General features: G+C 51.2%; 1 pseudogene; it reads right to left on the bottom strand.

Moving 5' to 3' along the window:
- Positions 1-5,951: 5,951 nt before the first annotated feature.
- Positions 5,952-8,489, bottom strand: LOC101638363 (annotated as a pseudogene).

The following is an 8,489-nucleotide window of genomic DNA, read 5'->3' on the forward strand; positions in this document are numbered from 1 at the left end:
TCACAATTGCTTATGCACACATTTGTCTTCAGCGATTGTGTCTGGAAGGTGAGCATCACAGAATACCAATTGTTAGAACAAAGTGTTCTTGTGTTAAGGGAGTACTTGAGTTGAGGCCCAATGTCCATCTGTAACCTTAATTCTTAACATATAGATATGAGTACATAATTCTATTCCCCTCTCAATATATATATATATATATATATATCCCCCTTTTACTTCCCTCTTGTCCAACCATCATGTTCGGCCTTCATTCGGGTTTAGTAATTCCTCGCTGCTACATTGCCCTTGATTGAACCCTACTAGGCATCCTACACAACCTTCTTTCCATTGATTTTAGTTCACTTGTTGTTCCCTTGTCCCTGGGTTGGTTCCACCCTCACCCCCATGTTCCTTTCTCCCACCTCCCCTTCTCCCGTATCCCCCTGGAACCATTGGTCCCATTCTTTTCATCTCCAAATTATTTATCCCACCTACTTATCTAGATAGACATGCAAAAACCAGGCAAAGCCAAATAAAACAACAAAGGAAGTTAAAACCAACAAAACAATAACAACAACAGCAAAAACCAAACTCAAAGCAATAAGAACAAAGCCACTGACAAAAATGGAAAAGCCTATAAATAGTTCAAGGTCTGTTTGTTGGACTGTTTTCCAGTTGAGTCTGGTGGGGTGCCACACTCTGTCTCCCAAGTCTACTTTTGGTCTTTCCTGGAGTTTCATCACTCTGTTCCTCCTGCTGTCCTGCTGCGTGTCCTCAGTGCCTCAGCCCAGCGTGATGGGGCCAGACCGTGCCCTATTTCCACACTGTCTCCCCGCAGCGCCATGGTTCAGTGAGGGACGCCGGGTCCTGTGGTGGGGCCAGCCCTACGGTCCTCCTGGTGCGTTGTCTGCTCCAAGCAGGAACATCGGCCTTGGGCTTTGGTGGGCCAGGATGTCCTCTCCTCCCCCCGCATCCCTTTGCTTTTCTCCCATGTGCTCTAATCCGATGCACCCCTCACCCCAAGTGTAGCCCCAGGGCTGTCCTCTGAAGTGCATTCTTCTAAACGGGGTCGGGGAGGATGTCCACATAGTTGGGATTGGGGCCGGCCCTGCAGACCTCTTTATTGGTTCCCTGGTACATGCCGGTATGTTGTATTCACGTCTTGGTGCATCAGGTTGAAGCCTGGCCTCTGGCTCCATCTCCCCTTGGGTGGATTAGTGTCCTGCTCCCCCACCTACCCATGGCTTTTTTTTCCTCTTTCTTTCCCCCTCTTATTTAGTTGGCTGCTGTAGGTATCCCTGGATTGGGTTTGGCCCCTGCCATAGTTGCTGGACCTCACCCCAGGGATGTATGTATATAGTTGCCTTTTCCCCTATGCCTGGCTTTGTTGTTGTTGTTTGTTTGTTTGCTTGTTTTTTAAGCTTACCTCAGTGGACTTATGTTGTACTTGTCCTGTTGTATTTGACTTAGCTCACTTAGCATGCTTTCCTCCAGTTCTTCCCATGCAGCGATGTGCTTCATGCGTTCATCACTGCATTTTAGGGATGCGTAGTACTCCATTGTATGTATGTACCACAGTTTTTTAATCCATTAGTCTGTTGATGGAAATTTGGATTGTTTCCAACTCCTTGGGATTGTGAACTGTGCCGTGATGAACATTGGAGCGCAGATGTCTGACCGTGGTTTGTTTCTTGCCTCTTGTGGGTATATACCCAGTAGGGGGATTGCTGGGCCATATGGTAGCTCAGGCTCCATCTGTTTTAGATATCGCCAAACCGATTTCTGTAGTGGTTGTATATACCTACAGATCCACCAGCAGTGGATGAGAGTTCCTACCTCACCACAGCCCCTCCAACACTTTGTTACTTTCTGATGTTTTGAATTGGGTTATCTTTGAGGGTGCTAGGTGGTATCTCATAGTTGTTTTAATTTGCCTTTCTCTTATGGCTAATAATCAGGAACATTTTCTCATATTTTTCTTAGCCATTTGGATTTCTGCCCCTGTGAACCTTCTGTTCAGGTCTTTTGCCCACCTCCTCAGTGGGCAGTTTAAAACCAGACCATTCTAAGGTGTGCTCGACTCAAGTTACGACCTTTTCAATTGCCTCCCATGCATGTGAAAGTGAACAGTGCATAAGAAAGACCGAAGGAGAAGCCGTGCACTTGCATTGCGCTGCTGGAAAAGAATAATGAACATGCCATGGACTGACTGCTCAAGAAGAAGCAAGGCCAGAGTGCTCCTTAGCGGCTAGGGTCGCAGGACTTCACCCTGCCTACTTTGTCAGGAAACGTCCGTCTCTGGAGGACATCACACTTGGTGAGACAGAGGGGCAGTGAAAAAGAGGAAGGTCCTCAAGGAGACGGATGGACACAGTGGCTGCGACCATGGGCTCGGGCGTGGGACCATTGTGCAGATGGTACGGGCTGGGGCCGTGTCTCCTTCTGTCGTGCAGAGGGTCGTGATGGGTGGGAACCCTATGGCTCCTGAGCACAGGGACAATGCCCGCTGCTGTGTGCCCAGGAAAGCAGGACACCTACATGGCAGTAAAGCACATTTCCATCAGAAACCAGCCCAGAACCCATCTTCCCGACCCCAAGTGGGCTCCCCGCCTCAGAGACAACACTGCGCTCGGAATTGGAAATACTTGTGGTCCCACAGGAGTTCAGACCAGACACCCCTTGAGATGGGGCTGTTCTACACGGAAGTATAGCTTGGCCCCCAAGATGCCGCGCCAAGAAGACAGAGGCTAGGATGTGGTCCGGAACCCCTGCGGTGTGTGTGTGTGTGGGGTGGGGGCACGAAGCGGAGGCAGAGCCTGGTGGAAACACTCTTCACCTGCAAGGGCCCAGGGCCAGAACTCAGAGCCCAGCTCCAAGCTCCACATGACTCACAAGCAGGACTCCTGAGCAATGCCTGGATGTAGATGCGCTCAGAGAAGCTGACAGGGGCCAGGCTGGGGGCTAGGGATGGGGAGGCCCTGACCCGTTACAGAGAGCAGGGGGAAGAGGCCATGGGAAGAGGTATTGACAGGCCAAGGGGCATCAGGGCCACCAGGAGCTGGAGGACACAAGGAAAGCTTTCCCCTGTCAGTGGTTCTCAACCTGTGGGTGGGATCCCTTTGAGGGTCGAGCCACCTTTTCACAAGGGTCGCCCGATTCATAACAATGGCAAAATGATAGTGATGAAGTAGCAAAGAAAATAAGTTTATGATTGGGGACTCACCACAACATGAGGAACTGTATGAAAGGGTCACAGCATTAGGAAGGTTGAGAACCACTGCTCTAGAGCCTTGGAGGGGACCCTGCCCCATGGACCCGGCGTCTGGTCTTGGAATAGTGAGGGAGTGAGGTTGGTGGCACCAGGCTGTGGTACACCGCCCCAGGAAGCCACAACCAAGTGGTCCCTGTGCATGCAAAGGACAGGAGCCGGGGCTGGGGGCCAGACCCGGGCTCTCCTCACACACGATTTCCATGGGAGCTCGACTCTCGCTGCAGCCCCCAGGACAGCTCATTCAGAGGGGGTGGGAGCCCCGGAACGGAGACCCTTTGCTCTCATTGTTCAGAATGACTTTGAGGAAGAGGCTGGCAGGGGGCCCCCAACTCGGTGACTGCCAGGGAACAGCCCCATGGCAGGTGCGCTGGGGCCAGCTGTAGCAGCACCCAGGACTGCCCTCCCGCCCCCCCCCCCGCGCCCCCTTCCCAGGTGCCTCGCCTCAGCTACTGTCACCATGCTGGGACAGCAGACTCCTGCAGTCTGAGGTAGCTTTGTCATTCTGTGCCCCGCCCTCACTCCCACTGCCCCCCAGCCTGTGATTTGCAATGGCTTTCATGTAGTAGGGTAGCAGGTGGACATTGGGCCTCCTTGCACCCATTCCCTTAATACAAGAGCACTTTGCTCAACTAAACGGTCATTCCAGGATACCCACCTTCCAGACACAATCGCTGAAGACAAACGTGTGCATAAGCAAATGTGGTGAAGAAAGCTGATGGTGCCCGGCTATCAAAAGATATAGCATCATCTGGGGTCTTAAAGGCTTGAAGGTGAATAAGCAGCCATCTAGCTTAGAAGCAACAAAGCCCACAGGGAAGAAGCACACAGCCTGTGTGATCACACGGTGTTGAAGGGATCAGGTAGCAGACACCAAAGAACAAAAACCATCATTGTGGGATCACCTTCCCCATATAAATGCTGAAGACGAATGTGTGCATAACTAAGTGTGGTGAAGAAGGTTGATGGTGCCCGGCTATCGAGACCTACAGCATCTGGGGTCTTAAAAGCTTGAAAGTAAACAAGCAGCCATCTAGCCCAGAAGCAACAAAGCCCACATGGAAGAAGCACACCAGTCTGTGTGATCATGAAGGGTGGAGGGGACCAGGTATCAAGCACCAAGGCTGGGGTGGGGGGTGGGGTGGGAATCATATCATTGTGAATGAGGGGAGCACGTGATGGGGACCCAATGCCCATCTGTAGACAACTGGACATTCCTTGCAGTGGGGTAGTGGGGAGGAGATGAGTCACTCAGGGTTCAGTGTACCAATAATGGAACTCACAACCTTCCTCTAGTTCTTAAATGCCTCCTCCCCCCAACTACCATGATCCCAATTCTACCTTGCAAACCTGGTTAGACCAGAGGATGCACAGCAGTGCAGATGGGAACTGGAAACACAGGGAATCCAGGACAGATGAACCCCTCAAGACCAGTGGTGAGAGTGCTGATACCAGGAGGGAAGGGGGGTAGAAAGGGGGAACCAATTACAAGGATCTACATATAACTTCCTCCCTGGCGGATTGGCAATAGAAAAGTGGGTGAAGGGAGACACCGGACAGTGTAAGATATGATAAAATAATAATCTATAAATTATCAAGGATTCATGAGGAAGGAGGGAGCAGGGAGGGAGGGGGGAAGGAAAATGAGGAGCTGATTCCAGGAGCCCAAGCGGAAAGCGAGAGTTTTGAGAACGATGAGGGCAACGGATGTATAAGTGTGCTTTACACAGTTGATGCATGTTAGCATTGTGTTAAAAGTTGTATGAGGCCCAATAAAATGATTTACAAAAAGAAAAAAAAAAGAATCAGAAATACAATGAAAAAATGTTTTTTTAATATTTAAGCATTAAAAAAAACAACACATCTGAATTGGGAACCCATTCCAACCTGGCTTCCCTGGGTGCTCTGTCCAGTCCAGTAACTCTGGAATCCCAGTCCACATTCACAACCCCTGCGAGACACACACACACACACACACACACACACACACACACACACACACACACGATTTAGCTCTGATGCACTCTCTCTCCCCCTCTCTCTAGTGTCCGGTGGGTTACAAGGTGCACGGTGGGCTGTGGCTCACTGCGGGAGTGGGAGCAGCCTGGGGCTGATCTCTTTCTTTTCTGCACAAACAGCTCTCAGAGGCACGGTCCCCCGTGAGGGCTCGGCAGGGGTGGGCAGGAAGGCGAGGATGGGCGAGGATGCCGTGCTGTTCACAGAGTCTCAGTTCCCAGCACCTACAGAGCAGGTCGGCAAGACCGACTCTGGTCTGCTGAAGGAAAGCAGGACGTGGCTGCTCGTTGGTGGACGGGGGCATCTTTATCCTGGCACGTGGACACAGACCCCAGAGTTCATTGCTCCGTAGGCACTGGTGGGATTCAGCTGGTTTGCTTGCAACATTTCGGCAGAACCGATACCTAGTTTTTGGTTGACTTCGGGGAACTGGTTATTAAAATGGCACTTGTCACCAGGGTGGCTAACGTGGGGGCTGGGCAGCCGCCTGATGTGGAAATCACACAGCTACTTTCCTTATTCTTTTTTCATGGTGCGTAGCCGTGTGTTCATTCTGTCCACAGGTATAAAAAAATTGGGCAGGTTATGATAATAAAAGTAAAGGGCATTGCAAATGAGGACCCCTATCCAGATGCAATATAGAAATATTGTAAATAAATAAATTTTCTTGGTTTTTTGTCGGGTAATGCTTTTTCATTTTCAAATTTTTTTTTCATTAATATATTAAAGCTCTTAGCACATAATCTAGTTTTGGCTACCTCTTTTTTTTTCCCCCCTAGGGGCAGGGGCGACTTTCATTGGGCAATCTAGCGGGTAGGGCGAGGGGGGCTGCAGCCTGGTGGGGCTCGGGGCTCGGCCAGGCTCTAGGAGGCCGAGTCGGAGGCCTCTGAGCTGTCCTCACATCAGTGCTCTCTGTGGCCTCGCTGACCTCCCTGGGGTCCTTGCTGTCCCCACCACTATCCTCCCGGGAGGCCTCGCCTGCGCTCCACCGTGAGTGTTCTTGTTCTCAACGGGACCCCAGCACCACTGGCCTGCCCTTCTCCTTCAGCTCCAGCTGCCGCCTCAGCTCCTCCGCCATCTGGGTGAGGTCCCGCTTCGTGGCGTACGCGTCTTCCCCACCTGCGGAGTACTTGGGCTCCAAGTACTGATCTGGAAGTTGAGCGTGTTGGAGTAGAGGTGCAGGGCGGCCCGGTTACTCTTCCTGACGTGCAAAGAGATATTTAGCGTTGAAGTTCTCAATCATAGCTCGGGAGACCTGGTCCATCAGCTTCTGCACCAGGGCAAGGCGACGGTGCGAGCACTTCACAGCCAACAACGTAATGTGTCCATGGGGCACGCCATCTGGGTCCTCCTCCATTTGGGCCAACACGTAGCCAAGAATCTTCCCCTTCTCGCCCTCCGCAATGTAAGAGAGCTGGGCCCGAGAGGCCGTGGTAGAAGCAGTGCTTCGTCTGGTCGTTCTCCGGGAGGCACAGCAGGTTGCAGTGCGGCATGCTCACCAGGTCCTCAGTGGCCACTGAGCTTTGACGAGCCACCGGCTGTATGAAATTAAAAAACTACCTTTCAGTGTGTCATTTGTCTGTTTTGTATCATCGAAACGGTCATCAGGGCAGCGAACCACTTGTCACCTTATTTGAACCCCTCGAGGCAGTGACCCGGTCAGTACATTGTGATTTCAATCCCACCACTGTCCACTGGGTTATCCCAAGAGTGACATTTGGGCAGCGGGCCCCAGGGCTTTCATTTCAGTCAGCATTCCGTGTGGATTGAAACTGCCCTCCTAAGTCAAGCCCTTCACCATTTGCTCCACCCAGGGTCCCTTATGAGGAGACCTTCCGTGGGGAGGGATCGTAGACTTCCCGGACAGTGCAGACCTGTATCTTCAAGATCGCAATCTTCAGTATTGCTTATAGTGGATCACACATCCGTCCTCGGCACGGCCATCGCAGTGCTGGCCATCCTCACAGCCCCTCCTATCCTATAACGAACTGTGTTCCCTTCCTCAGGACCCCAGCCCCTCCAGCCTTGGATGTCAGAGGGCTGGGACCAAGAGGTGAGCTGTGTACTTGAGCCCAGAGTGGTGGGTCCTTGGGCTCAGCAGCAGTCCGCGAGAGAGCCTGGAAAGACAATCTCTGCTCAAGAGCGAAGCTGTGTTCCTCATGTGCTCCAAAAACAGATAACCAGGGGATACAGGGTCAGGTAGTTTGCAACGGGGGCAGGAACAGAAGGGAAGCTGAGATGCGGAGACCTTGAAGGAAAGAAGGGATCAAGGAGAAACTGAACTGGAGAGAAGTCAGGTCAGGCTTGGGAGGAAGCCATCGGGCCAAGGAGAGAGAAGGCTCAGGAGGAGAATCGGATAGCTTCTAAGAGAAGCAGACGCAGAGTAATGCGCCATATTGGATGACTGGACCGGAACCCCAGATAAGATACACATGTTTTCTAGTCCCAGGACTACCTCCCCCTACCAGGCTCCATGAGTCTTGGATTCTCATGGAATTTCACCGTCCTTAAAGAAGTATGGCCAGAATGTTCCTTAGGGGCAAAGACTTTGAGATGTTGGCAGGAGACCCATGCCCGGAGAAGGACATCATGCTCGGTAAATAAGAGGGGCAGTGAAGGGGAAGTAGACCCTTAATGAGATAGATAGACACTGTGGTTGTAACAATGGCCTTAATGAAGCATAGGAACAAGTGTGAGGATGTAGCAGGACTGGGCACTGTTGTGTTCTTCTGTGAATAGGGTCGCTATCGGTCAGAACTGGCTCAGTGGCACCTAACAACAGTAACAACAACATCCCTAGTGTTGCCTCATAATCTATCACTCCACTTTGAGCTCGTCCCCAAGAGTTCTTAAGTCTTGCAACACATAGAATATTCTAGACACACTGTGGATCAATGATGATGATGATGTCTCTGATCCCTTTGGTTCTAATGAAAGACATGGCCTGCTTATTGCTATTATAAAGCAGGGTTTCAAGCAGGTTTGAGATAGTTCAGTCATGGCCAATGGAAACAAGGGCAGGATACGGTGTTGCATAGCAACCAAACCTCTTCTGTCATCAAATTGTGATCCAATTCGAAAACAGGCAGCAGTGCCCTGATCAAAGATGGCTGCCAACTGCACCACTTTGGTCAGGTGCTCATTTCCCTGCTTCTGGGAAAGACTTTTATGATGATTAGCAAACTGAAAAGTGCTGTAAAGTGTCAGGGACTCTCACTGTCAT

Source organism: Echinops telfairi, unplaced genomic scaffold (genome assembly GCF_000313985.2).
Source record: "Echinops telfairi isolate 266 unplaced genomic scaffold, ASM31398v2 ScPeMD7_3533;HRSCAF=4204_0, whole genome shotgun sequence".
NCBI classification, from domain to species: domain Eukaryota; kingdom Metazoa; phylum Chordata; class Mammalia; order Afrosoricida; family Tenrecidae; genus Echinops; species Echinops telfairi.